Source organism: Myotis myotis, unplaced genomic scaffold (assembly GCF_014108235.1).
Source record: "Myotis myotis isolate mMyoMyo1 unplaced genomic scaffold, mMyoMyo1.p scaffold_m19_p_18, whole genome shotgun sequence".
NCBI classification, from domain to species: Eukaryota; Metazoa; Chordata; class Mammalia; order Chiroptera; family Vespertilionidae; genus Myotis; species Myotis myotis.
The window spans coordinates 4,506,651-4,531,624 of NW_023416322.1; the positions used below are offsets into that span (position 1 = coordinate 4,506,651).

General features: G+C 42.5%; 1 long non-coding RNA gene across 1 annotated transcript; it reads left to right on the forward strand.

Moving 5' to 3' along the window:
* The first annotated feature begins 424 nt into the window (after positions 1-424).
* On the forward strand, positions 425-3,212 carry LOC118673640. Its single transcript, XR_004973432.1, has 3 exons — positions 425-598; positions 1,403-1,476; positions 1,711-3,212. It is a non-coding gene; the product is annotated as an uncharacterized LOC118673640 (long non-coding RNA).
* Positions 3,213-24,974: the final 21,762 nt, after the last annotated feature.

The following is a 24,974-nucleotide window of genomic DNA, read 5'->3' on the forward strand; positions in this document are numbered from 1 at the left end:
ATTTGCTATTTACATCCCCTGTAAAGTTTTCCTGAACTATTTAAGGCGTAGAATGACCTCTCCCTGATATGTTCTAGTTTATGTATGCTCTCTAGCTATTTAAACATCGTGTCTTGATGGATTTCATCTTTGACTTTGAATAGTTTAGTTCTATGATAAACACTTGGTAAATGATACAAAATGTACAGGCAAATCTTATCCTTTAAGGACTTTCTCTAAACAGTAACTGTATTTTAGTTTTATGTGTACATGGTCACATATTGGAAATGTATACCTCCAAAGACATTTTGCTTTGCTAAGCAACCCATGATGTGTTTTTATTATTATTATTATTATTATTATTATTATTATTGTTATTATATCTGCTAATTGTTAAACATTAATAATGTTGGGTTCCATATTCTCAATTTCCCTGCAGGGTACATCTGCTCAAAGCCATTTCTACAGTGTTGAGCAGTGTTCTGGGACCTCTCTACCTGCTCACTTACAGGGAAGAAAAGGTGAAGGGCAAGCCGGGTTCCATGCCTTGAACTAGCACATCTGTGTTCATCTGTGCACATCCGTCGCTTCCTTCCATCCCTCACTGTTTCCGGAACTGGTGAGTTTGTTACTTGTTGGGCTAAGCTGAGGTAACTCTTTTGCTTTTTTTTGTCTCATGGAAATTGTGACTTATATACAGGAAAAAGTTAATGTATGTTCTTTTTGACCATCCTGCTCTCAGCTCACACATTTAATCCTTTAACCCAGTTGTGTCCTGGGAGATGTAACCCGAGAGCCGCCTAGTACTCAGATGTAGTGTTGAGCTGAAGGACTTGAGGAAACGTTGTGAGTGGGAAGGTATGGAAAGAGTGTGAGGAGAGGAAAAATGTGTGGGTTTTCCCTGCTTCCGTTTCACCAGCAAAAGTAGTAAAGAGTTGTACACAGCACCAAGTCTCCTGTAGACCTTTGGTATAACATAGATATTTTTAAGGGGAATTGGATTAGAAAATATGTTGAGGAAATTCTAGGGAAAACTTCTTAGAACTTATATAACTATCAGTATCATGTAAGATATCATGCAGTGGGTAGTATCAGCCACATTAAATGCTGTATTTGGGTAGTTGAAGGAACAAAAGTATAGGCATATATGGTACATACGTTTTTAATGATTTCAGCTACTCAGAATTCTGGTGGATCCCAGTGATTGAGTTACCACAATTAAAACCGGTTTTGAATCCCCATAGCCCAGTGCAACACTCGATATGGTAGGTGCTGAAGAAATGTCGGGGCTGGTGGCAGCATGGGCTCCTTCAGATGATAGGAAATAAGCCTGTCCCTCGAGGGTCTGTCATGGTTTGTGTTGTGTTTTGGTTCATGCTGAGAAGTGAACAGGAATGGTAATGTGTGAACTGTTTCTCACCAGGACGCCGCCCTGCTGAGGCGGTGCTGAGCGCTAACATGACCGCCTCCTTGTTGGCTCGGTACAGCATACCACTGGTAAGAGTTTTTAAACTATATAGTGTCAGAATTTAGGTTGAAATGATTATGTTCTTTGCTTTTCTGGGCTCTGGTTAATAGATTTCTAACAGGCATGTGAGTTGAGAAGAAATAAAAACCAAAAATAATTCAGGCAGTTGTTCTTCAAATACAGATAGTGAGCCCTTTATGACAGTGAGGGTGAGGGGAGGCAGAAGGGAGGGCACTCACTGTTTCCCTCTGATCTTCACCCAGGACCTCTGCGGTCAGTGCTCTGCGGAGGCCAGCCAATGCCCTAGCAGCCTGCCCCAGGGACCGCAGTGCTAGCCAGTGGCCATGAAGAGTTTCCTGGCACCGTTGGACTTTCAGTCAGTGAGTCGAGTAGCAGTGGAAATGAATGGCAATGGGGATTGTTAAATGGTCACTTCTTTGAGATACATCAGTGGTAGGAGTGTGCAAATTAAGATTTCTCCTGCGACACCAAGAAACTGGGAAAGTTATTTAATCACATCCCTAAGTAATTAGAAGCTCCATGCCTTCATTAAGAACCCAAAATAATGCTTGCACCATGTGCAGGTAAATGACAGCAGGGACATGCAAAAGTTGTTTCCTAGTTCAGACTCAGAAAAATGTCATTTTTATTGGTTGAAGAGAAAAAATTCCCATAATAATTTTGTGATAATGTTCTCATTAAGAGCTGTGAGGGAACTCGAGAAGCCCAGAGCTCTCATAAAGTGTCCTGTTATTTCCATATCCTCCTCAAAACCGTTTTATCATAAAACTAACAAAATGCTCAGCCCTTTTATCTGGGGATTCTCAGTGACATTAAACACATTCAGATGAGCCTCATGCCAAAAATATTGTATGTCCAGAAATCTACATAGCTTGCATTTGATAAGTTTTATTCAAAGAAACTACATCTAAGTTACTTTGGAGGTTGGTTTGTAAAGCAGTGCAGAGGTATAGGAGAATAAGTTCATCTTCTAACCATTCTTTAATGAGAGGTAATTGTCCACTCAACCACTGGTGATGGTCTCTTGTTCCATCTCTGCTAGGATGAGCCTCTGATACAGATGCTGCATTCTACACAACCTTGACAAAGTCTTCCATTTGAGTGGAAATAGAAAGGTGACTCATTCCCCTTCCAAATATGTTCTGAGCTCCTGCTAGGCACAAGCCCTTGGATAAGTACTGAAGGGGATACAGCATTGAATCACTTGCAAAACCTGACTTCATGAGTTTATGCTCTGGTAGAAGAGATAAAGCAAGATCCTCAACACTGATAATACAAGATGGAGAGAGGGGGGTACTTGTAAATGCCTAAAAGACTTCTGGAAGACTATAGAAGACACTGTTAAAGTTGCGTGGGAAAAGTGGTTGGGGTCCAGGAGAGAGAGATTATATCATCCAACGACAGCAGAATACTAGGCCACAAGCACACCTTAACAAATTTGAAAGAATAGAAGTAAACAATGTATACTCTTAGATCAAAATGAAATTAACTAGAAAGCAGTAACAAAAGATAACTGGAAAATCCCAAACAATGTGAAGATTAAACAACACACTTTTCAATAATACATGGAATAAGGAATCACAAGAAATTTAAAAATATTTTGAATTAAATGAAAATGAAAACCAATTTATCAAAATTTGTGGAATATAATGAAAATAGCTACTTGAGGGAAATTTATACCATTAAATGCCTATGTTAGAAAAGGAGAAAGATCTAAAATCAATAATCTAAGTTTCCACCTTAGGAAACAAGAGAAAGAAGAGAATATTAAATCCAAAGTACAAAGAAGAGAAATAAAAGCCAATTACAGCAGAAATCAATGAAATTGAAAACAGGAAATCAGTAGGAAAAAATCAACAAAACCGAACTCTGGTTCTTTGAAAGATTAATAAAATCAATAATTCTCTGAAATCTTGCCATTTGTGACAGCATGGATGGACCTATAGAGTATTATGCTAAGTGAAATAAGCTAAATAGAGAAAGACAAATACCATATAAAACTATTTATATGTGCAATCTAAAGCAGCAGTCGCCAACCTTTCAGACCACTGATCTAAAGAACAAAATTAACAAAATAGAACAGATTTATACATACAGTGGGACCTTGACTTATGAGTGTCCCGACTAACAAGTTTTTTAAGATACCAGCTGTCTCTCGGTCGATTTTTTGCATTGAGTTGATAGAGTAATTTGAGTTAATGAGCTCCTTAACAAGCTCCTTAACAAGCTCAGTCTCGGAACGAATTAAACTCGTAAGTCAAGGCCCCACTGTATAGAGAAAAAACCGATGAAGGCCAGAGGATACGGTTGTTGGGGGACGAGGTAAAAAATGTAATGGGATTAAGAAATACTAATTGGTAGTTACAAAATAGGCATGGGGCTGAAAGGAAAAGCATAGGGAATATAGTTAGCAATCTATACTAATAAAAGGGTAATATGCTAATTAGACTGGACCTCTTCCAGACATCCTTCCAGATAAAGCTGCGGTGGCGGGGGACAAGGCAGAGACGGTTAGGGGTGATCAGGCTGGCAGGGGAGGGCAGTTAGGGGCGATCAGGCCAGCAGGGGAGGGCAGTTAGGGGTAATCAGGCCGGCAGAGGAGGGGAGTTAGGGGCAATCAGGCCAGCAGGGGAGGGGAGTTAGGGGGCGATCAGGCTGGCAGGGGGGCAGTTAGGGGGTGATCTAGCTGGCAGACAGAGGCGGTTAGGGAGCGATCAGGTTGGAAAGCAGAGGCAGTTAGGGGTGATCAGGCCAGCAGGCAGAGGAGGTTAGGAACAATCAGGCCAGCAGGGTAGCAGTTAGGGGCATCAGGCCAGCAGGCAGAGGTGGTTAGGGATGATCAGGCAGGCAGGCAGGCAAGCGATTAGGAGCCAGCAGTCCCGGATTGCAAGAGGGATGTCTGACTGTCTGAAACCAGCAGTCAGACATCCCCCGAGGGGTCCCAGATTGTAGAGGGTGCAGGCCGGGCTGAGGGACCCCCCCTCCCATGTACGAATTTTGTGCACCAAGCCTCTAGTATTGTAATAACTACCTATGGTGGCAGATGGACACTTGAATTATTAAAGGGAATACTTTGTAACTTATAGGAATGTTTACTTACTGTGATATACATCTGAAACTGATACAAAAAAAGTGTTAAATGCAAGCTGTAATTGAAAAATAAAAAAATAAAATCAATAATTTTCTAGCCAAACTATGAAAAAGAGAGAGAAGTTATAAGTTACTAATATTAGAAACAAAAGAGGGTATATCATTACAGCACCTATGGGCATCCTATCTAATAAAGAGGAAATATGCTAATTGACCCTCACGCTGTTGCAAAGGTGGTGGCGCCCACAGCCAATAAGGAGGGGATATGCTAATTGACTGCCACACCCTTAAAGATGGTGGCAACCACAGCCACAAGATGGCAGCGCCCAGTCCCTTCAGCCCCGCGGGGGTGGCAGGCATGCAGCAAGACCAAGCTCGCCCCCAGGCAGGCCCAGCCACTCCGCACACCTGCCTCCGGAGACATCCAGTCCCCTCAGCCCCCCAGCTGCCCAGGGCCGGCACGAGGCACAGACAAGCCTCAGATGGTGGCTGCCCAGCCACCCAGGGCAGCCCGAGACTCAGGTAACCAGGGCTGGCCAAGGCTTGCACTGCCAGCAGTGGCAGCAGCAGAGGTATGATGGGGCGTCGCCTTCCCCTGATCGCCAGGTCGCCTCCCGCCCCTGACGAGGCAGGCCAGGCTGAGGGACGCCCCCCTCCAGTGCATGAATTTTTATGCACCAGGCCTCTAGTTAAAGGATAATAAAGTAATACAATGAACAACTCCTATGCCCACATATTTGATAACTAGATGAAACAGAGTAATTTCTTGAAAGAAAAAAGCTGCCAAAACTCTCACAAGAAATAGACAATCTCAATAGACCTATATATATTAAAGAAATTGACTTAATAATTGATAATTTGCTAAAGCATAAATTCACCAGGCCAGATGAGTTCACTAGAGAATAATACCAAACATTTAAGGGAGAAATGATACCAATTCTTAACAATCTCTTTCAGAGGATAAAAATAGAAGGAATGTTTCCTAGCTCATTCTGTGAGGCCAGTGTTACCTGAATATGGAAATCAGACAAAAACATTACAGAAAACCTCATTCCATTATCTCTCATGACCATAATACAAAAATCCTTGATAAAATATTAGCAAATAAAATCCAACAATGTATAAAAGACCAAGTGTGATTTAACCCAGGTATGCAATGCTGGTTTTAACATTCAAAAATCAACATAACCCATCACAACAGTAGATTAGATGGAACATATACCAGTAGATCAGTGAAGTTGTGTTGAGATACAGGAGTAGGCAGTGAACAGTTTTCTCCCAAAAGCTGACAGCCACTGCCCACCTAGCTCCTGTATGAAAAAATTACAAATTAATCCACATCCTCTACTTTAAGGGCTGCTCATGAATAGTCACAACTGGTTACGCCAAGTCCTTGAATGCTGAGCTGTTCTTACACCTCTACTGCACATGCTTTCATTCATTTCATTTAATACTCAAATTAACAGGCATGGTGTTCAATGTTTAATTTCCTAGGCTGCCCATATTTCCCACACATAAGGTGTAATGTGTTTAAAGTGCCTATTGCCATACCTGCCGAATGGTAAGCGCTCCATAAATGCTAACTCTGACATACGTATGTATTAAACCTTTACGATCTAGATTGTTCGGCTTATTTTTTGTGCTTGGGCTTGTGTTGCTGCCTGCTTAGGGCGTAGCTCTGCGCATCGTTCAGTACGACTCTGCTGTCTCCTAGGGTCACAGGAGAGTTGTGTTCTGGGGTGGTCTCCTCCGCTAGTTTTCCAGCTCATCTTGGAAGGTCTGTACAGCCTGTCCCCGCTGTTGTCAGTGCCAGGAGTGGTCTGTGCGCAGTGAGCACCCAGTAAACGCTGCTGGCTGCCGGCGGATTGATTTACTCCCACCTCCCTCCATCCCGTTAGGACACCCATCACTGCAAACAGAAGAACCTCCTTGTCTACATCTCCTCCACCCAGAACAGTCTCCCACATCTCCCTGCATCAGTGACTCTCATTTCAGCCTTTCTTCCCGTTCCTGGACCTTCCAACCCCTTTCCTCCCCCAACTATCATTTCAACTCAGTGTACACATTACTTAGTTTGGGAAAATGTTTCCCTTTGCCCCTCTGTCGGAATTCGCTGTACCCATTTCTATGGAGCCTCCCAGGATCAATGAGACAATGGCTCCAAGAGCCCCTTGTAAGAAGCAAAGGGCCCCGCGCGGACTGTCAGGAAACAACACACACTTTAGACCAGCAGCTGAGTCTCCAGGAAAGAACGCTCCCTCAGCGCATCTTCCCTGTGAAGCTGTGGGGGTGCGTGTGTTTCAAGGCCTTCCCTGAGGATGGGGGGCTGGGGTGGATGAAGCTGGGCATCTGGGTGAGACTCACATGCTGAGGCAGGTCTCCGGAGCCGATGAGTTCACAGTCCTCTGCCCGCTTTCGCTTCAGCCTCAGTCTAGGAATAGACCCCTGGTTTGAGCAAAAGGAAGGAAGTTCAAAAGAGGTAAAGCAAACTTCTATGCAAACCGTTCTCCCTAGAGCACTAAGCAGGTAGTGCTAAGAGCGAAGGTAACTCACAGCCTCTGGGCGGGTGCTGAGCAGAGCACCAAGGTTAGCGCCTACTTACCCACCTGCCGCTTTTTTATTCATACGACTCTGGGCTAATTACAGGATTTCACTGTATTTTCATACATGTAATAATCTAGTTTACCCTGTAAAGGATTAATTTACAATGCAATTAAACAGCCAAGGAGAACAAAATATTAAAATCAGCATGTGTTTAAATAAGATACAATATGTACAATTAGACATAACACACTCCCATATCTCAGTGTTTGATTTGCACAATACAAACAGGTCATTTGAGGCCAAGCAGAAACCAGTGGTGAGATGACCTTTAAGCTCCTGCCCAGTGGGAGAGTCCAGGACTTTGTGATCTGAGTGAAAAATGAAAACTTCAGAGCACCATGCAGATGTTTACAAGAATCCAGCTGTTTGATGTCAGGTGGATAAGACACCCAGACAACGGACAGGGGCATTCCACTTTCATCCAGATGTTGGTGCACGGTGCTGACTTAGCCTGACACACAGCGGCGTTACATGACTAATTCCAGGCGGTGAGAATCTCTCACTCTCCTGGCAGTGGACTTGTTTGGAGGTTTGTCATTTTGGGATCAGTAGCTCCGATACTAACAGCTCCTGCCCCACTGACAGCCTCTGGGTCCGTGAGATGAAATAATAGTCAGTCAGTTCTCCATTCTCCAGCTCTTTGCTCCCCTCTCCCTCCCCTCCTCCCCGGCTAAGGTCTGCGTTAACCTGGCCCCTGGCCCCTGACAAGGTGGCTCCTCCGTCACAGGCTGTGCACTGCGGCCCTTGTCTTTGCAGCTGCTCCTGTGCACGGTGATCCCTGTCCCTGGGGCATTATTATTGGGCCACACACTGGTCAGGTCAACCTTCTGGGCATTTTAAAGGTTGATTGCAGGATAGACCATCACAACCGCCAGTCACCCTCCCATAACCAGGCTACAGAGGACCACTCATCTCCATGTGGCTGTGGTGCACGGGCCTGGCTGAGGTGACGGATGCTGATGAGAAGCTCTGTCCACATCCATAAACCGCACCGCTGCCCTTGATCTGCAGCTGCAGCTTCTGTATGCAGAGCCCTGTGCTGTTTGCAGATCAGCCTCTTGGACTCAGCTTCTTGTGGTTGCCTTGGCGCCCAGTGAAATTCCCAGGGCTTGATCAGGTCCATTCCAGGCGCATCTGGTGCCTCTCATGCCCACATGTCTCAAGCTTGACCATTGGGATTGAAATGGTGCTTCTGAAGCATCTTCCTCTGCAGCTTTCCTGGCTTCTTTTCCTCCAGCACCTGTGCCCTCGCCTCCTTTACCATTGCCTCCCTCCAGCTCTTCCTGCTCATGCCCTGCCTGAGTCTGCATAGTGTGGCCTTGGCTGCCCAGAAGGCTGGTTCTAGAACAAACTCCCTACGTGACCTTGAGCAAGACACAGTCCCTCCCTGGGCCTCATTGTCCTTATCTTAACATGAGAGCATTGGACTGAATCAGGCCTGAGCTCCCTGCCGCTCTAAAATTACATCATCTCTCTAATACTGTAGACTGGCTGCCTTCCAAGGGCTCACTGCTCACATTCTGCCTGGTTCTGCAGGATTTAGGGAGGGAGAGTGAAAAATACTAGGTTCTTGGCAAACATCCTGGAAAATTATAAAATGTGTCTGCTACGTTCTCATCTTCATGAGCCCCCTCTTCTGTGTAGAATTGAAAACTCAGAGACCAAAACATAGCCATTATGACAGTTTTGTTACTTCCCCAAATTGCACAGCAAAAACAGAGAAGGGTGCAGGGAAGCTTAGCTTCCTGAGTGCTATGCAAGCATTGCTTCTCTGGACCCAGGATGGGGGTGCCTGTGGAGACAGGCTCTGAACAGGCCAGAGGAAAGGGAGTGAGAGGAGAATGGAGGAAGAGAGGCCTATAGAGACTGAGGGAAGGTGCCTGCATTCAGGGAAAGGGATGGGAGGGTGCACAACTGAGCATCCAATCAGTACTTTGTGCTAATTCCAAACAAACATAACACTTAAACAAAAAGTAAGTTAGCATATGCACAGTGTGTGGAGGCCTCCAGTGTTGAGTCTTCCAGACCAATAACCTTCTGTGATAGGAAGGCCTCCCTATTCCTGGCGTGGATGGTCCAGGGCTCACCAGGTTCAGTGTGTTCCCCTCATTTGTTTCTACAGGTAACTGCAGGTTAATGAGCTCCCAGGGCAGTGTTTCAGAGGTTCAAGGGGTGTTAGTCTAAGGAGGGGCATCAACGTAGAGAAGAGGGCATTCTCCACCTTCTCCTTATGGGAGGGAACCCGTGGAGTCTTTGCTGTTGGGGTTAGGATTATTTTTATAATTTAAAATCACCAGCTTATTGTAGCTCAACATAATCCTAATGGTGATTTCTTTTATTTTTAAATCACTTATGATTATTCCTGACTTTGCCTGTAAGCTCAGGAATGTTTCTAAATAGGCAATTCTATTTCTAAATTAAATAAGTTATCAAGTGTGTGTGTTGTGTAAAGTTAACACAGGTGAGAAGGGACACCCACCTCTGTTTGGAGCTTCTCAGAGGCATGATCCTGCCTCGGTGAGATGGGCTGTTGTCAAGGGAAAACTGACTCACGGGCCTGCTCACCAGCAATTCCTTTGCCCTCACCTGTCTGCCTGTGGTAAATGTTTCCCTTCACGTCCCGCATGGTTCAGGGTTCAGGATCTGGAAGAGGAGCCGCACACAAATGAAAGAGAAGAGACAAGAGATAATTTGGAAATATTGGGGGGCCAGGCAGGTAAGTCCAACTCAAGGGGAAGGACTTCCACCGGTGCTCAGGCCGCACCAACCTTTTATTTGGTTCGGGATCCACCCATAGCCCTTAGGCAGGGAGGGTCCAGTCACACACAGACTATTCTTATCAATAAGGATTTACATGAGTAAAGGTGGGGAAGTTGCTTCAGCTACCATTATCTGGATTAACAGAGGTGGTGCACAGCTCTGACCTTTGCTAGGGCTTCAAAGGTCACCAGCAGTTCTCTGTCTACACCTCTCTGCCAGTGAAGACAATAGGTGGTTTCCCACATCTGCCTGTGTTTCTCTTCCTCCCTTTTCTGATGTCCCTTTAAAAGCTTCTCCCCTGTAATCCATTGGTTGAGTTTGCTTTAAAAATCAGCATTCAGTTCTTCTTCAAGTTAACTTCTCACTGACCAGGAGAACCTGGATCAGGATATCCCTGCTCCCAGAGTTTCTGGAGTATTTGGAACCAAGATGTTAATACTCAGTGACAGGACAGTCACTAAGATTCCTTAGGGTGGGGAGTCTTAGTCTAATGAACTAAATTGGACTGGATCAGGGTTGAGCTGTAGGTAGGAAGGGGTAAGTGTAAGGCCTTGGCAGCAGCTGCTGATCAAGCCAAGGTGAAGACAGAACTGACAGAGATGATTTGAAAGACAATCTGAGTGGCTCCTGGATCAGAAAGGAGACTCCAAGTGAGAGAACATGGGGCAGGTCTCAGCTGGAGGCGCCTGATGGTCCTTTGATGCATCATCATCTCTTCACTGTTGAGGCAATGGTGGGTCCAGAAAGACGATGAGGAATATGGGAAAGTGGGGGCAATCAACCATGCACAATGTTTTTATTGTGTGTTGTGGGGGGGGATTGTTCTGCAATTTTGCAGCTTGCGAAGCACAATCACAGATACTATCCATGTGATTTCCACAATTACGAAGTATAACTGCGTAGTTATAATTAACTCTATTTTGCAGTTCATTAATTCATTCAATATATTCTGAGAGTCTTTTATGCACAAGGCGCTATGCTAGATGCTCAAGCTACTACAACAGACAAGACTACATCAACAGTTCGAAAGTTATTGCAGTGAAGCGTGAGTATGTTTTGGGGGAAATAAGGATGCCAGCAGGAAGATTTTATCTGGTTTCTGGAAGTATTTTCAAAAGGAGTGACATTTAAATTAGAACTTAATTATAGGTAAATAAGGTTAAGCTAGGCAAGGGACAAGGGTTAGAAAATGTCACAAGTAGAGGTAGAATTGATAGGAGACCAAGAGTCAGGAAAGATCAAGCAAGTGAGCTTGGCTCATTCTAGGAACGGCAATGGGGTGATCACAGCGATGTAAAGAATGTCAGGGGATGAATCAGAAGAAATGAGGCTGGCAAAGAGGCAGGAACCAAGCCTTGAAGGGTCCTGGAAGCCATGTGATGAGATATCAGAAGATGACACTGAGTTTTCTCACTTGGGCAGTTGATGTGATTTTACTGAGGAAGGGAGTCTGAGAGGAAGAACAGGTTTTGAGAAAAAGATGACACACCGTGCTTACAACATCCTGCGTTGCTGCCTCGTGGGCAGTTGCAGAAAGGCCTGGAGCTCAGGAAAGGAGCATGGGCTGAGATGGCAGTGTGGTGGTATTTCTGTATAGTTGGTTATTAAAGACGAAGACACGGTGAGATCGTCCAGGGAGAATGGACAGAGGAGAAACGGCCTAGGATGGAGCATCAAGGAATTCCAAAAGTAGAGAGAGCAGTGGAGGAAGAAAGCCTATGAAGGTGGTTGAGAAGTATATTGTTTCTGTTGAGAAAATATGCATTGGAATCAGACAACTCTGGGATTATATCCTAAGAATCATGAAACACCAATCAGAAAGAATATATGTACCCCTATGTTCATAGCAGCGCTATTTACAATAGCTAAGATCTGCAACTGAGGTACGTGCCCTTGACTGGAATAGAACCCAGGGCCTTTCAGTCCATAGGCCAACTCTCTATCCACTGAGCCAAACCAGCTAGGGCAGTACTGGAAGTCTTAGCCACAACAATCAGACAAGAAGAAGAAATAAATGGAATCCAAATTGGAAAGGAAGAAATAAAACTGTCATTATATGCAGATTGCATGATACTGTATACAGAGAACCCTGAAGATTCCACCAAAACTACTAGAACTGATAAATGAATTCAGTAAAGTAGCAAATGCAACTAAATATCCAGAAATCAGTTGCATTTTATACACTAATAATGAACTATCAGAAAGGGAAACTAAAAAAAAAATCCATTCACTTTTGCTTCAAAAAAATACCAAGGGCCCAGTCTGTATGGCTCATGAACCAAGAGGTCACTGGTTCAATTCCTGGTCAGGGCACATGCCTGGGTTGGGGGCTCAATCACCAGTAAAGGGCATGCAGGAGGCAGCTGATAGATGTTTCTCTCACATCAGTGTCTTTCTATCCCTCTTCCTTTCTCTCTCCAAAAAAATCAATAAAAATATATTTTTTAAAATACCTAGAAATAAATTTAAATAAGGATGTAAACGACCTATACTCAGAAAATTGTAAGACACTGGAGAATTGGAAGAAAATACAAATAACTGACAGAATATCATGTATTTATGGGTAGGAAGAATTAATGTCATTAAAATGTCCATACTACCCAAAGCAATCTATAGATTCAATGCAATTCCTATCACAATACCAGTGATGTATTTCACAGAACAAATATTCCAAAAACTTATATAGAACCACAAAAGACCCTGAATAGCCATAACAGTCTTGAAAAAGGAGCAAAAGTTGGAGGAATCATGCTACCTGATATCAAACTATACTACAAGGCCATAGTAATCAAAACAGCATGGTATTGGCATAAAAACAGACATAGATAAATGGAACAGAATAGAGAGCCCAGAAATAAATCTACACCTTTATAGTTAATTAATATGTGACAAAGGAGGCAAAAACATACAATGGAATAAAGATAATCTATAATAATAAAAGCATAATATGCTAATTAGACTGGACATCCTTCCAGATGAAGCCAGGCTTCTGCTGCAGCTGCGAAGGCCTAATCTTGCACAAATTTTGTGCATTGGGCCTCTAGTCTATTCAATAAATGGTGTTGGGGAAATTGGAAAGAGACATGCAGAAAAATGAAACTAAACCACCTTCTTACACTACACAAGAATAAACTTAAAATTATTAAAGACTTAAATGTTAGACTCAAAATCATAAAAATCCTGGAAGAAAACATAGGAAGTAAAATCTCAGACATTTCTTATAGCAATTTTTTTCTGGTATATCACCTCAGGCAAGGGAAATTTTTAAAAAAATAAACAAATGGGACTATATCAAATTTAAAAGTTTTTGCACAGCAAAGGAAACCATCAACAAAATGAAAAAACAACCCACTGAATGGGAGAATATATTTGCCAATGATACATCTGATAAGGGATTGATATCCAAAATCTATAAAGAACTTATAAAACTCAATAGCAAAAAAAAAAAAACAATATGAAAATGGGCAGAGGACCTGAATAGACACTTTTTCAAAGAGGACATACAGGTGGCCAATAGACATATGAAAAGATGCTCAACATCACTAATCAGAGAGATGCAAATTAAAATGATACCACCATGAGATATCACCTCATGCCTGTCAGAATGGCTACCATCGATAAATCAGGAATCAAGTGTTGGTGAGGATGTGGAGAAAAGGGAACCCTCGTGCACTGCTGGTGGGAATGCAGATTGGTGCAGCCACTGTGAAAAGCAGTATGGAATTACCTCAAAAAATTAAAAATGGAATTGTATTATGACCCAGTAACCCCACATTTGGGAATATATCTGAAGAAACCTGAAACACTAATTCAAAAGAACATGTGCACCCCTATGTTCATTGCAGTGTTTGCAATAGCCAAGATTTGGAAGCAGCCCAAGTGTCCATCAGTAGATGAGTGACTAAGAAATCTGTGGTACATTTATACAATGGAATACTACCCTGTGGTAGAAAAAAAAAGAAGTATTACCTTTTGCAACAGCATAGATGGACCTTGAAAACATTATGCTAAGTAAAATAAGAAAATAAGCCAGTCAGAGGAAGACAAGGACCATACGTACCTTATGATTTTACTTATATATGGAACCTACAAAACAAAGTAACAAAATAGAAACAGACTCATAGATACAGAAAACAGACTGATAGCTGTCAGAGTAGAGGGAGGTTTGGGGGCTAGGTGAAAAATATATAGGAATTAAGAAACAGACACAGACAACAGTATGGTGATTGCTAGAGGGGAAGGGAGTGGAGGAAGGAAGGACAGGGTATAGGGGGGACACATGGGGATGGAAGGAGACTTGACTTGGGGTGGTGAACACACAGTGGAATATACAGATGATGTATATTGATGAATTATACACCTGAATTTTCTATAATTTTAATAACCAATGTCACTGGAATAAATTCAATAAACAAGAGAGAAAAGAAGAGGCAATAGAAGTATTTTCTTGACATTCTTGTGAGCAAGAGCATTCAGTTTGGCTTGACCACATGCTGAAATGTTCCCAAGCAGCTCATTGTTAGGAAAGTTTGAGAACAACGATATAGTAACAAAATCATGTCTAACTCACTCAACATACTACGTTTTGTCACCCTTCCTTCACTAGACCCGAGTATAGTGAAGACAAACTTTTAGCAGTGGATGCTCCCCTTTGATTGATGGCCAGAGGTCAGGACCCCACAATTCTGATGAATATATGCAACTTCTCGGTTCATCTCTATTGTTTCATCTTGAAGTCTGCAAATGAGATGATGCAGATGAGCAGTGCTGCAGTCCCTTCTCTTTTGCATATTATAAGCTTTATGACGGTTTCCTTCTTGCGTGATATTACCTAATTACATCCTTCAAAGAAGCACTAACATATCACTCTCCACTTTCAATTATTCACTCCAACGAAGAGAGTCCTGAAACGCCCACCGTCTCCCAGAAAATCCTGAGCAGCAATTGGATTGCTGTGAGAGGGAGACGCTGTGGAGTGGAGTGGGACCACGATTCCAATCAGGGGTCTTGCCAAGAAGCCCCGCTCTGGCTCAGCTTCCTTTGCAGCCAACCTTCTAGGCACACAAGGACACAAGTCTCGGAACCATATACCGAGAAAAAGGATGGTATTACTCAACTTTATTGCTTACATGATCCACTGAATTAGTTCCAAAATAGCTTGTTTCAAATAACTTCGGTATGTTTCCAAGAACCATGCATTTACAAAGAATCATATTTTCCTGTCATTTCAAATCAAGTATTGTAGCCTCTGAAAACTTTTACAAAATGAATCTAGACTGATTTCAAGTGCTATTGCTACCTAAGAGGCCAAATACATCCTTTACAAGTGGATGATCAGCTTTATATAAAATTTTCCTCCTTTGGCCCTTTTCTATGTTGATAGCTCCTTCCCTTTATTCCCAACTCAGGGGTCTGTCTATGCTAGTCTTCCCTTTTGTCCTATTTATTGCTACCTTATTCAGTATATCCTAGTTATTGTAAGGAAGCATTTAAGGGTCAATTTTTCATTAATTTTCTTACCCTTTAGTAACATGCTGTTTAGCCTCCACATGTTTGAATGTTTCTGAGGGTTTTTTAAGTTGATTTCTAGTTTCATGCCATTCTAGAAGACGCTTGCTATGATTTCAGTCTTTTTGAACTTGTTCAGACTTCTTTTGTGTCCTAATATGTGGTGTATCTTTGAGAATGTTCCATGTGCACTTGAGAAGAATTTGTATTCTGCAGCTTTGGGATGAAATGTCTTGTAAATATCAATTAAATCCATCTGATCTAGTGTGTCATTTAAGGTTGCTATATCCTTAATTTTTTGTAAGATCTGTGATTTCAGAGTGGTATTAAAGTCCCCTACTATGACTGTATTGCTGTTGATCTCTCCTTTAAAGTTCTCCGGGGTTTTAAAAATATATTTTGGTGTTCCCATATTGAGTGTATATATGTTTACTAGGGTTATATCTTCTTGTTGGATCAATTCATTTAATATTATGTGGTGACCTTCTTTGTCTCTTTTATGGCCTTTATTTTGAAGAGTATTTTGTCAGATATAAGTATTGCTACCCAAACTTTTTTTTTTCATTTTCATTTGCATGGAAATTTTTTATCCATCCCTTCCCTTCCATTCTGTGTGTTTTGTTCTGAGGTGGGTCTCTTGTAGACAACATATATATGAGTCATATTTTCTTATTTATTCAGCTACCCTATTTATTTTAATTGAAGCATTTAATCCATTTACATCTAAGGTTTTAATGGTATGTGCTTATTTATTGCCATTTTTTATTTTTTATGCTTTATGTTCCTCTCTCTATTTCTTATTCTTTTTACAGCAGTCTCTTTAACAGTTCTTGCAATGCTGGTTTGGTGGTAATAAACCTTTAGCCTTATTCTTTGTCAGGGAAGCTCTTTATTTCACCTTCAATTTTGAATGCTAGCCTTGCTGAATAGAGTAGTCTTGGTTTCAGGTCCTTTCTTTTCATTTCCTTGAATACTTCATTCCCTTCTGGCCTATAGTGTTTCTCTTGAGAAATCAGCTGATGGCCTTATGGAAACTTCTTTTAGGTAATTGACTGTCTCTTTCTTACTGTCCTTAAGATTCTCTCTTTGTCTTTAACTTTTGCCATATTAATTATGATGTGTTTTGGTGTGGTCTTTTTGGGTTCATCTTGATTGGAACCCTCTGTGCTTCTTGAAGTCTGTGACTTTTTCTTTCACCAGGTTAGGGAAGTTTTCTGTCATTATTTCTTCAGTTTCTCTATTCTTTGCTCATCTTTTTTCCCTCTAGTATCCCTATGATGTGGATGTTATTATGTTTCATGTTGTCCGAAAGTTCCCTTAAACTATCCTCATGCTTTTTAAGTATTTTTTATTTTTGCTGCCTCACTGATTGATTTTTTTTCTACCTTGTATTCTAATTCACTGATTTTATCCTCTCCATCCTCTACCCTACTGTTTATTCCTTCCAGTGTATTCTTTATTTCAGATATGTCATTCTTCATTTTCACCTGGTTATTTTTCATGGTTTTATGTCTATTTTCATGCTGTTGAGCATTCTAAGAACCATTACTTTATACTCTGATTCTGATAAATTGCTTGCCTCCATTTTATTTAGCTCTCTTTCCAGAGATTTCTCCTGTTCTTTCATTTGGGGGTCTGCTTCTCTGTTTCCCCCTTTTGGTGTTTCTTTGTGTTTGTCTCTGTGTATTGGACTGGACTGCTATAACAGGTCTTCTGTAGTGGGTGTCTTGTGGGACCTAGTGGTGTTGTCTCCTTGATCTTCAGAGCTGTGTACTCAAGGAATGTCCCTTGAGGGTGGGTTATGTGGGTCCTCCTGCTTTAATTGGGTCTTTATTGCTGTTGTCCCATTCATGGTGGGCTCAGTTCTTGAACTGTCTGACTGTGAAGTTCAACCTGACCTCATTGTGCCAACTGTTATACTGGTTCTGACAGAACAAAACAAGATAAAACAAGACCAAACTGAAAACATGAAAAAAGAACAACATAAAGGACCCCAGGAGGGGGCGGGGGGGGGGGGGGGGAGGCGGGGCAGAAGCAGGGGACCAGGGAGAGAATGCTAAAAGACAAGAGACCCAAAGAATTAGATTAAAAAACAAACAAACAAACAAAGAGAATATGACCAAGCTGTGCACCAAGCCAGCTTTTAGCAGCACTGGGCCTAGGGGCAGTTCAGCAAAAGTCCCAAGGCACCCCAAGATCTGCCTCCACCTGCCAGCTACCTGTTAGGTTCAGGCACTGAAAGAGCCTCTGCTGGTAGGCATTTGCCTGAGGTAGGTACTCAGTGAGTCACCAGGTAGGGGTTGGAGGTGTTCACCAGATTGACAGATTCAAACCCAGTGTCAGTGATGGATCTGAAGCCACTCAGAAAAAGTCCCAGGGTCCACCAATGCCAGCTGCCACCTGCTGGGTGCCAGCAGACCTTTGTGGTGGTTGGAGTCTCAGGGAGTCATCAGGGTTAGGCCAGCAACATGTATCAGGCCCAATCAGATCAAGATTTGGCCATATGAAGGGAGGGCTCTGCATTGTTTGGGCATGTGAAGGATAAATGTCTTTTTGTTGTAGAGCCACACAACTCAGTCTGACCTGGCAGGGTCAGCTGCCAGGAGTCAAGAGGGTGGGGCTAGTGGGTCACAATGGGGAGAGTGGTGCCAATCAGCCTTACCAAAAGGGGAGGGGGATTGCCTCTGCCCCAGAGCCACACAACTTGGTTCCTGTTACTCAGTTCCTGTGGAGTCTGCCTGGACCTCTACAGTGTGGGACCTGGCAGCTGACTCCTCGCAGGGCATGAGCTCTGTAGGGCATGGTTACAGGGAGTGGGGTGGAGACTATCGCATTCCCTGGGGCTCTTGTAGTGTGAAGGGAATTGTTCAACTCAAGAAGGATGACGTCTGTAGGTGGTATGGGATAGGAACTCAGCACAGGGGCCCTGGAGGCTCTGCGTCTCTGGGCTGGGGAGCCTGGTATGGGGTTGAGGCCCCACACTCCTTAGGGGGAACCTTTGCAGCTGAGATATCCATCCAAATTCTTGCCAACCTTCTTGCCAGTCTACATGTGGCTCCTTATGTAAATCCTTGGATATAAGACTTCTATTCAGCTAGTTTTCAGTTGGTTATTCAGGTTGATTGTTCTATTTTTTTGTTGTAATTCCAGTTTGGTGAGTAGGGGAGTGGAGGTGAGTATAACTTATACCTACTCTGCCATCTTGGATCTTCTTGGATATTATTAATAGCATTATTATAGCTCCTTAACCCCTTTGTGTCTTGAATTCCTCATCTATAAATGGGGATAATAATAGTGCTAACTTATAGCTTGTTGTAAGGATTAAATAGCTAATGCATGTAAAGCAATAAGAACAAATTCTGGCACCTAATAAGTGTAAAATAAGTGTTAAGTACTGTTAATACTAATATGTGTCCATACTCAAAACACAATTTGAAATACCCTGGCTTAATTCAGGCATGTGACAATGTATATTTCAAGTTAACAGCACAGCACAGGTTTATTTGCTGCGAATTTATTGGTTTAGAATGAACTCACTCCAGAGGCGTAAGTAGTGATGGAGGATGCGTAGACCCTGGACCCTGGAGCTGGGGTGATAGTGCAGCCTTGGCACTCGTTAGCTAAGTGAACTTGGGCACTTTATTTAATTTCTCTGTGGCTCACTTTTCTCATCTATAAAATGGGGTCATAATGTTATCTCGGGTTGTTGTGAAGAATACTGAATTAATATATTGAGACTATTTAGAACCGTGAGCTGTATATAAGGGCTTACTACTCTTGTTACTAGGTCCACTATTATTTTTCAGGGCTTATCTTCAAGTAAATAGAATTCACATTTCGAGATTTGAAAAAGCAGTACGCCAAATTCCAAAGGCTAACCAATTTTGACCCCTGAAAAGTTGTGTCCTTTTTGTTAGTTTGTTTAAGAACTAGGCAAGTCTCTCTTAGAGTAACTCTGAAGATTTTCCTTCTTTAAGGGATATTTTTTTCTATAAACATGCCTAGATCGAGTTGGGATATTCAGTGGAATAGTCTATATCATGAGATAGAGTAACATGCCACCTACCAAGGTAGGAAGAATTTGAGGCTCATCCACAGAGATGATAAACACCACAAAACAACAGCAACTTCATTACAGAGAAATCTGTTGCAAGTACACAGTTTCCTAACCCATTTCAGATGTGAATTTACTGAAAAATCAATGCCTACGACTTGAGCATTTCAGTGCCTGCAGCCACTCTGGAGATTGAAGTGAGCATTTGGGAGTCCATTGCAGATCCTTCTCGACAAGTTTTTCTCCTTTTTTATTTGTGTGAGAGCCCCATCCTCAAATCTCTTGTTCTCATTCTAACTACCCTGTTTCATACATTTTACATCATGCCAATGACTCTTCAACTGTTAGCTTCAACCTTTCTTCTGAGTAGCAATCTTACATTTTCAATTATTGACTAGGCATTTTTCTCATTGATGTCTCACAGCACCTTAAATTTCCAAAATGAGCTCATTATTTTTATCCTCAGTAATTCCCTGCATCACCTAATGGCATCCCCTTACTCCTGGACTGTTCAGATTGACTCAACACACCCATACTCACTCATGGGCTCCAAGAAGCTCTAAAAATGACTCCCACACGGTGAGCTAGTGCTCAGGAGTTCTCCAAGCGCCAGAACCTCTGTCTTCACATTGCAGACCTTTCCTTTCACATGTGTTTCTAGAAATACCCACCCTCTAGGACTGAATGAGAAATTTTGGACCTTAAGACCACTGACCACTATGGAAAAAAAAAATCGATGGGTTTCATGATTCTGAAATTCCCTCTTGAAATTATGTGCAAAATTCCATGAACACAGGTAAACTTATTTTCCTTAATCCTTGAGTTTCACCAAGGCATCAGAGCAGATTCTTATCTAATAAATGTCGACAATCCCAGGATGTTTCTTTCCGGATGTCCTCTGTTCCCCGTTTCCTTTCTTCCCTTTTCATATGTCCCACTCCCACATAGAAGCCTGGTTTTCATGCAGAGCCATGAAATGATAGGAAGATATACTCTAAGGCCCTTGCTATAAAAAAATAAAAAAAAATAAAAAAACTTGACTGCTTGTCCCCAAAGACCTTGTCCAGAAAGGCAGGCCTGACAGTTCCCACAGCCCAGTCTTGCTTCTCAGAGGCACTTAACCCCCTACCACCCCAGAAGTAAGCTGTGGGAGCCTGACAGCAGCTACCTAAGGGTGCCCCAGATTGCAGGTTGTCTCTGAAGTTTGGCAGGAGCTGCTGGTGAGCTGTTCCCTCAGAGCTTAGTCACAGGGGTGGGCAAACTTTCTGACTCGAGGGCCACAATGGGTTCTTAAACTGGACCGGAGGGCCGGAACAAAAGCATGGATGGAGTGTTTGTGTGAACTAATACATGTTAACACTGCTGCTGGTGAAGGAGCGGAGAGGAGAGCAAGAGAACCCTCCGCTCTTTCGGCTCCGCAGGCCGGATAGAACAGCCGAACGGGCCGGATCCGGCCCGCGGGCCGTAGTTTGCCCACGGCTGGCTTAGAACCTAAGTGCCCTTGTTCCCTCAGCAGCTATACAGCCCTTGGAGGTGTTCACAGTGTCCCAGAGACATCGGGAACCTTTATGATGTAGCTGCACGTGTATTGAACCCTTTTGAGCCTACTCGTCTTTTACTTGTGCTGTCTATGGTTCATCACCTGACCATAGCCTGAAGGTTCCTCATCTATCATGTAACCTCAGGTCTTAGCCCCTTGCCTATGGAGAAGTGTTGTCAGAAGTATTCTCCGTAAACTGAAGAACACCTCATAGACACACATAGCCACACACACACACACACACACACACACACACACACACACACTCCTACATACCACTAGAGTGTGGCTTTGTAATCCATCTCCATCTCTGATGCTTGAACCATGGACCCACCAAATAGGTTCACTGCTTCAAACACATCACTGACTCCTGCTTTTGAAAGATGTCAGTTCTGACATACACGCATGAACACCCTATTGATCTTCATAAATAAAAATAATGAAGATCAAAGCCCTGCCAGGAATCCTTGGCCACAGTGCAGTCATCATGTGAGACCATTACCAGGTCCCCTGAGACTAAGCTTCTCAGGCCCTTTTCACAGAGAGGGCTGTTCTTCATGAGTTCAATTTCTGGGGTAGCTTTTACCTGATCTTCATCCAGGGAGTGGAAGACAGCCTTCCTGATACGTCTTTACGGCGTGACTTCACTCTAATGTCTTCTGGGTTCTGCAACATCCTAACCAATATCTTTACATGATGAACAGCGTTTTGAGTGACACTGGGGTAGGATCTACTTATAAAACATGCTAATATACTTACCTATGCTGACATCCCATAGGCCTGTGGGCAGTACTTAACTGCCATTTCAGAACTGCCTCCATATCAATTGCAAGAGAACTTAAACTCAAGGTGGAGATTCTGGACAAACTAACTAGCCATGCAGTGTAAGTGTTCATTCCTGCCCTGTTGCTGTTGTAACAAATCACCACAAATGCAATGGCTTAGAACAACACAATAGCATCATCTTCCAGTTCTAGAAGTCAGATGTCCCAAGAAGTCAGCAGGGCTGCGTTCCTTCCCGAGGCTCAGGGGAAGGAGCGGGGAATATTTCCTTGCCATTTACAGAGTGTAAAGGCTGCATGTATCCCTTGACTCATGGCTTCTTCCTTCATCTTCAAAGTGCATCATTCCAACCTCTTCATCATCCCATCTCCTCCCTCTAACTTTGATCCATCTATCTCCCTCTTATAAAGACCCATGTGATTACACTGGGCCACCCAGATAATCTTTCCATCTCAAATCCTTAATTTAATCACAACTGTAAGATCCTTTTAGCCATAAAAGGCAACTTACTCATGGGTTCTTAGGGTCAGGACAAGGACAGCTGGGGGGAGGGGGCATGATTCTGCCTACCACAACAAATGAGGCAGCGCTCTCTTCAGGAAACGAGATTTGGTAGAATAGTGGGAGTAAAAGCCTGTTTGGAGTGCGTTTATGAGCAAAATGTAAGAGAGATTGGAAGTATAAAACATTAGCTGATTGAGACATTTGCTATAAAGGGAATCAAAGAGATGGGGTATAGCTGAAAGGGGAGTGGGTTAAGAAAAGAAAGGAAGATTTTCAAAGATAGAAGAAATAACAATATTGCTGTGTGATGAAAATTATTGGTCAAGTAAGACAAATTGAATCTGGAAAGAAGAGGGGGTAATACTGGGGGATGGCCTGAGTAGATAATAGGTGTGAAATCTCACAGACAAGAGAAAGAGTTGGTCTAGTTAGGAGCATAGATCCCTCAACTAGAGGAACAAGTGGGGAGGCAGAATGCATGGAAATTGGGAGGCAGAATGCATGGAAGTTCTTTTGATTAGTTCAGTTTTCTCAGTGGCGTAGGAAGTATGGATCAGTTGAGAGTGAGGATTGGAGAGGAGATGGAGACTTGAGGATAGAGGAGTAAATGGAAGGGAGATGTCTGGTAGCTGAGCAGCATTAAGGCCCACTTGAGTTTGGTGGTCATTAACTTAAAGTCAGTGTGATGAGCATGATTGTGTTTCTTCATTGCAGCTGTTCATCTGTAAAATGGGGATAAATTCAGTTCCTGCCTCATTGGGTCATTGGGAGGATGTGAGAATTAAGCATCTTAATACACACAGCACCTGGCACAGGGTACTCCTTAGTAAGTGTTAATCATTATCATCTTGTATAGTCCATTATCATCTTGTGTACCTGTCTTTATTTTGATCACAAATAAATTGAACTTCAAAGGAAAAATTAACTGATTTTTTTAATTGATACTTAATTTTATCCACATTGACAGTCTTTGAGCTGCTCAGGGACAGGGCACGTGCCATGTCCTGAAGCAGTCACTTCATCTTGGATAGCTCTGACGGCTAGAATGTCTTTCTTCTCTTATCGTGAAATCTGCTCTGTCATAGCTCTCACCACAGTCTGCTCATTTGGGCCACATGAAGAAATCATCCCTGTAGATGTGTCTGTCTCTTCTACAGGTGGTCCTCTTTAGCTGGACTGTAGATCAGACAACAGCCTGGGCAGCCACTCTAGACTCCTCCAATGTCCTCCCCCCACCCCCAACCTTTTCTTCCTTGTTGGAATCATTTGCATCTGCTGAAGGAAAAAAATCTGTTTTTACTACCTCTCACCCCGTGGAACCACATTGGTATCCAGGTCTCTGGCTTGGTTATCTTGCTCATCTCAGTGAAAAGTGTGTGAGCTACTTTTCTCTAGTCTAGAACAATTTCTCTTTACTGTGTTCTGGAGAACTTTGTAAGATCTTAATGGTTGTTCATGAAAAATTGTTTTATATAATCAAATAATTTTGGAAAGTTAGGCAAAATTAAACAGCTTTCTCATGTAGACATATGCTAGCATGTACCACAAATTCCCCAGAGGGAGCTGCAGTGCATTTCTTGCACTTGTGGTTACCAAGCGTGCTTTGTTGTCGTTGCTCATTTCTTGGGCCTAGCACTCCACAGTACAATCTTGGGGAAAGGCTAGTTCACAGAGCATGTCTCAAACTTAACTAATGATGCATAAAATACTGATTTAGGTTACTTTTACCATAAAGTTACATAAATATATACAATCATAAAACTAGAGACAAACTCCACTCCTTGTGCCTATATTGCTTATATAAACAAGTATAAAACCAAACCAATGTACCAATTAAATATAATCCAAACCATAAAATGCAAATTGACCACAGTCACTTAATGTGACATGTAATACTGTTTTCTTTAAGCAGAATCACCGGTGCAGAGTTTATTGATAGAAACATAATATCTTATTATGAATTTGGTGCTTTTGACTTTGTGCACAGTTGGTTTGCTTTGAAATGATATCATTGCCGATCATTTTTTTTAGAGGAGCTCAGTTAACCACAGATTTCTTTTTAGACAGGTCAATTTAAGGGCACATCTTTCCCAAATAAAATACTGCACGTTTTTTTTAAACTCTTACACAAAACATTACTTATTGCATATTGATGTATTTTTGGTTCAACTATAAAATGTGTCTGATCAAAAAAATACAAGTAAAACACTAAAAATATCAATACCATACAAATGTTATACTCTCTGGTATCACAGATTCTCTCAAGTGTGATACTTCTATAATTCTCTGTCACACGACGGTGATGACAGTTCTCCCACACTTTTACTTCCTTGTACTAGTGCAAGACCTTCATCTGTGGATGACTCCAGGATATAGCACTTGGCCTTCGCTTGGCAGGAATAGGATCATAAACAGACACAAGCCGGGGCACAGAATCTAGGAGGCATTGTCTGTTTTGAAGATCATCTATCATTCAGAAAATATAAATATTATTTTTAAAAGATTATTGTACACATGGACAGATCATGAAATGCAGAGATGAGAGGCTGCTGACATGCCCACGCCGCTCAGCAGGGATGAAGTGAAACTGCTTGGTTGAAGTCTCCAGCCCCCACTTTTCCCTCCTGTGGTGTTCTCCCCTTCCCCCAGACAAAGGGGAGAGG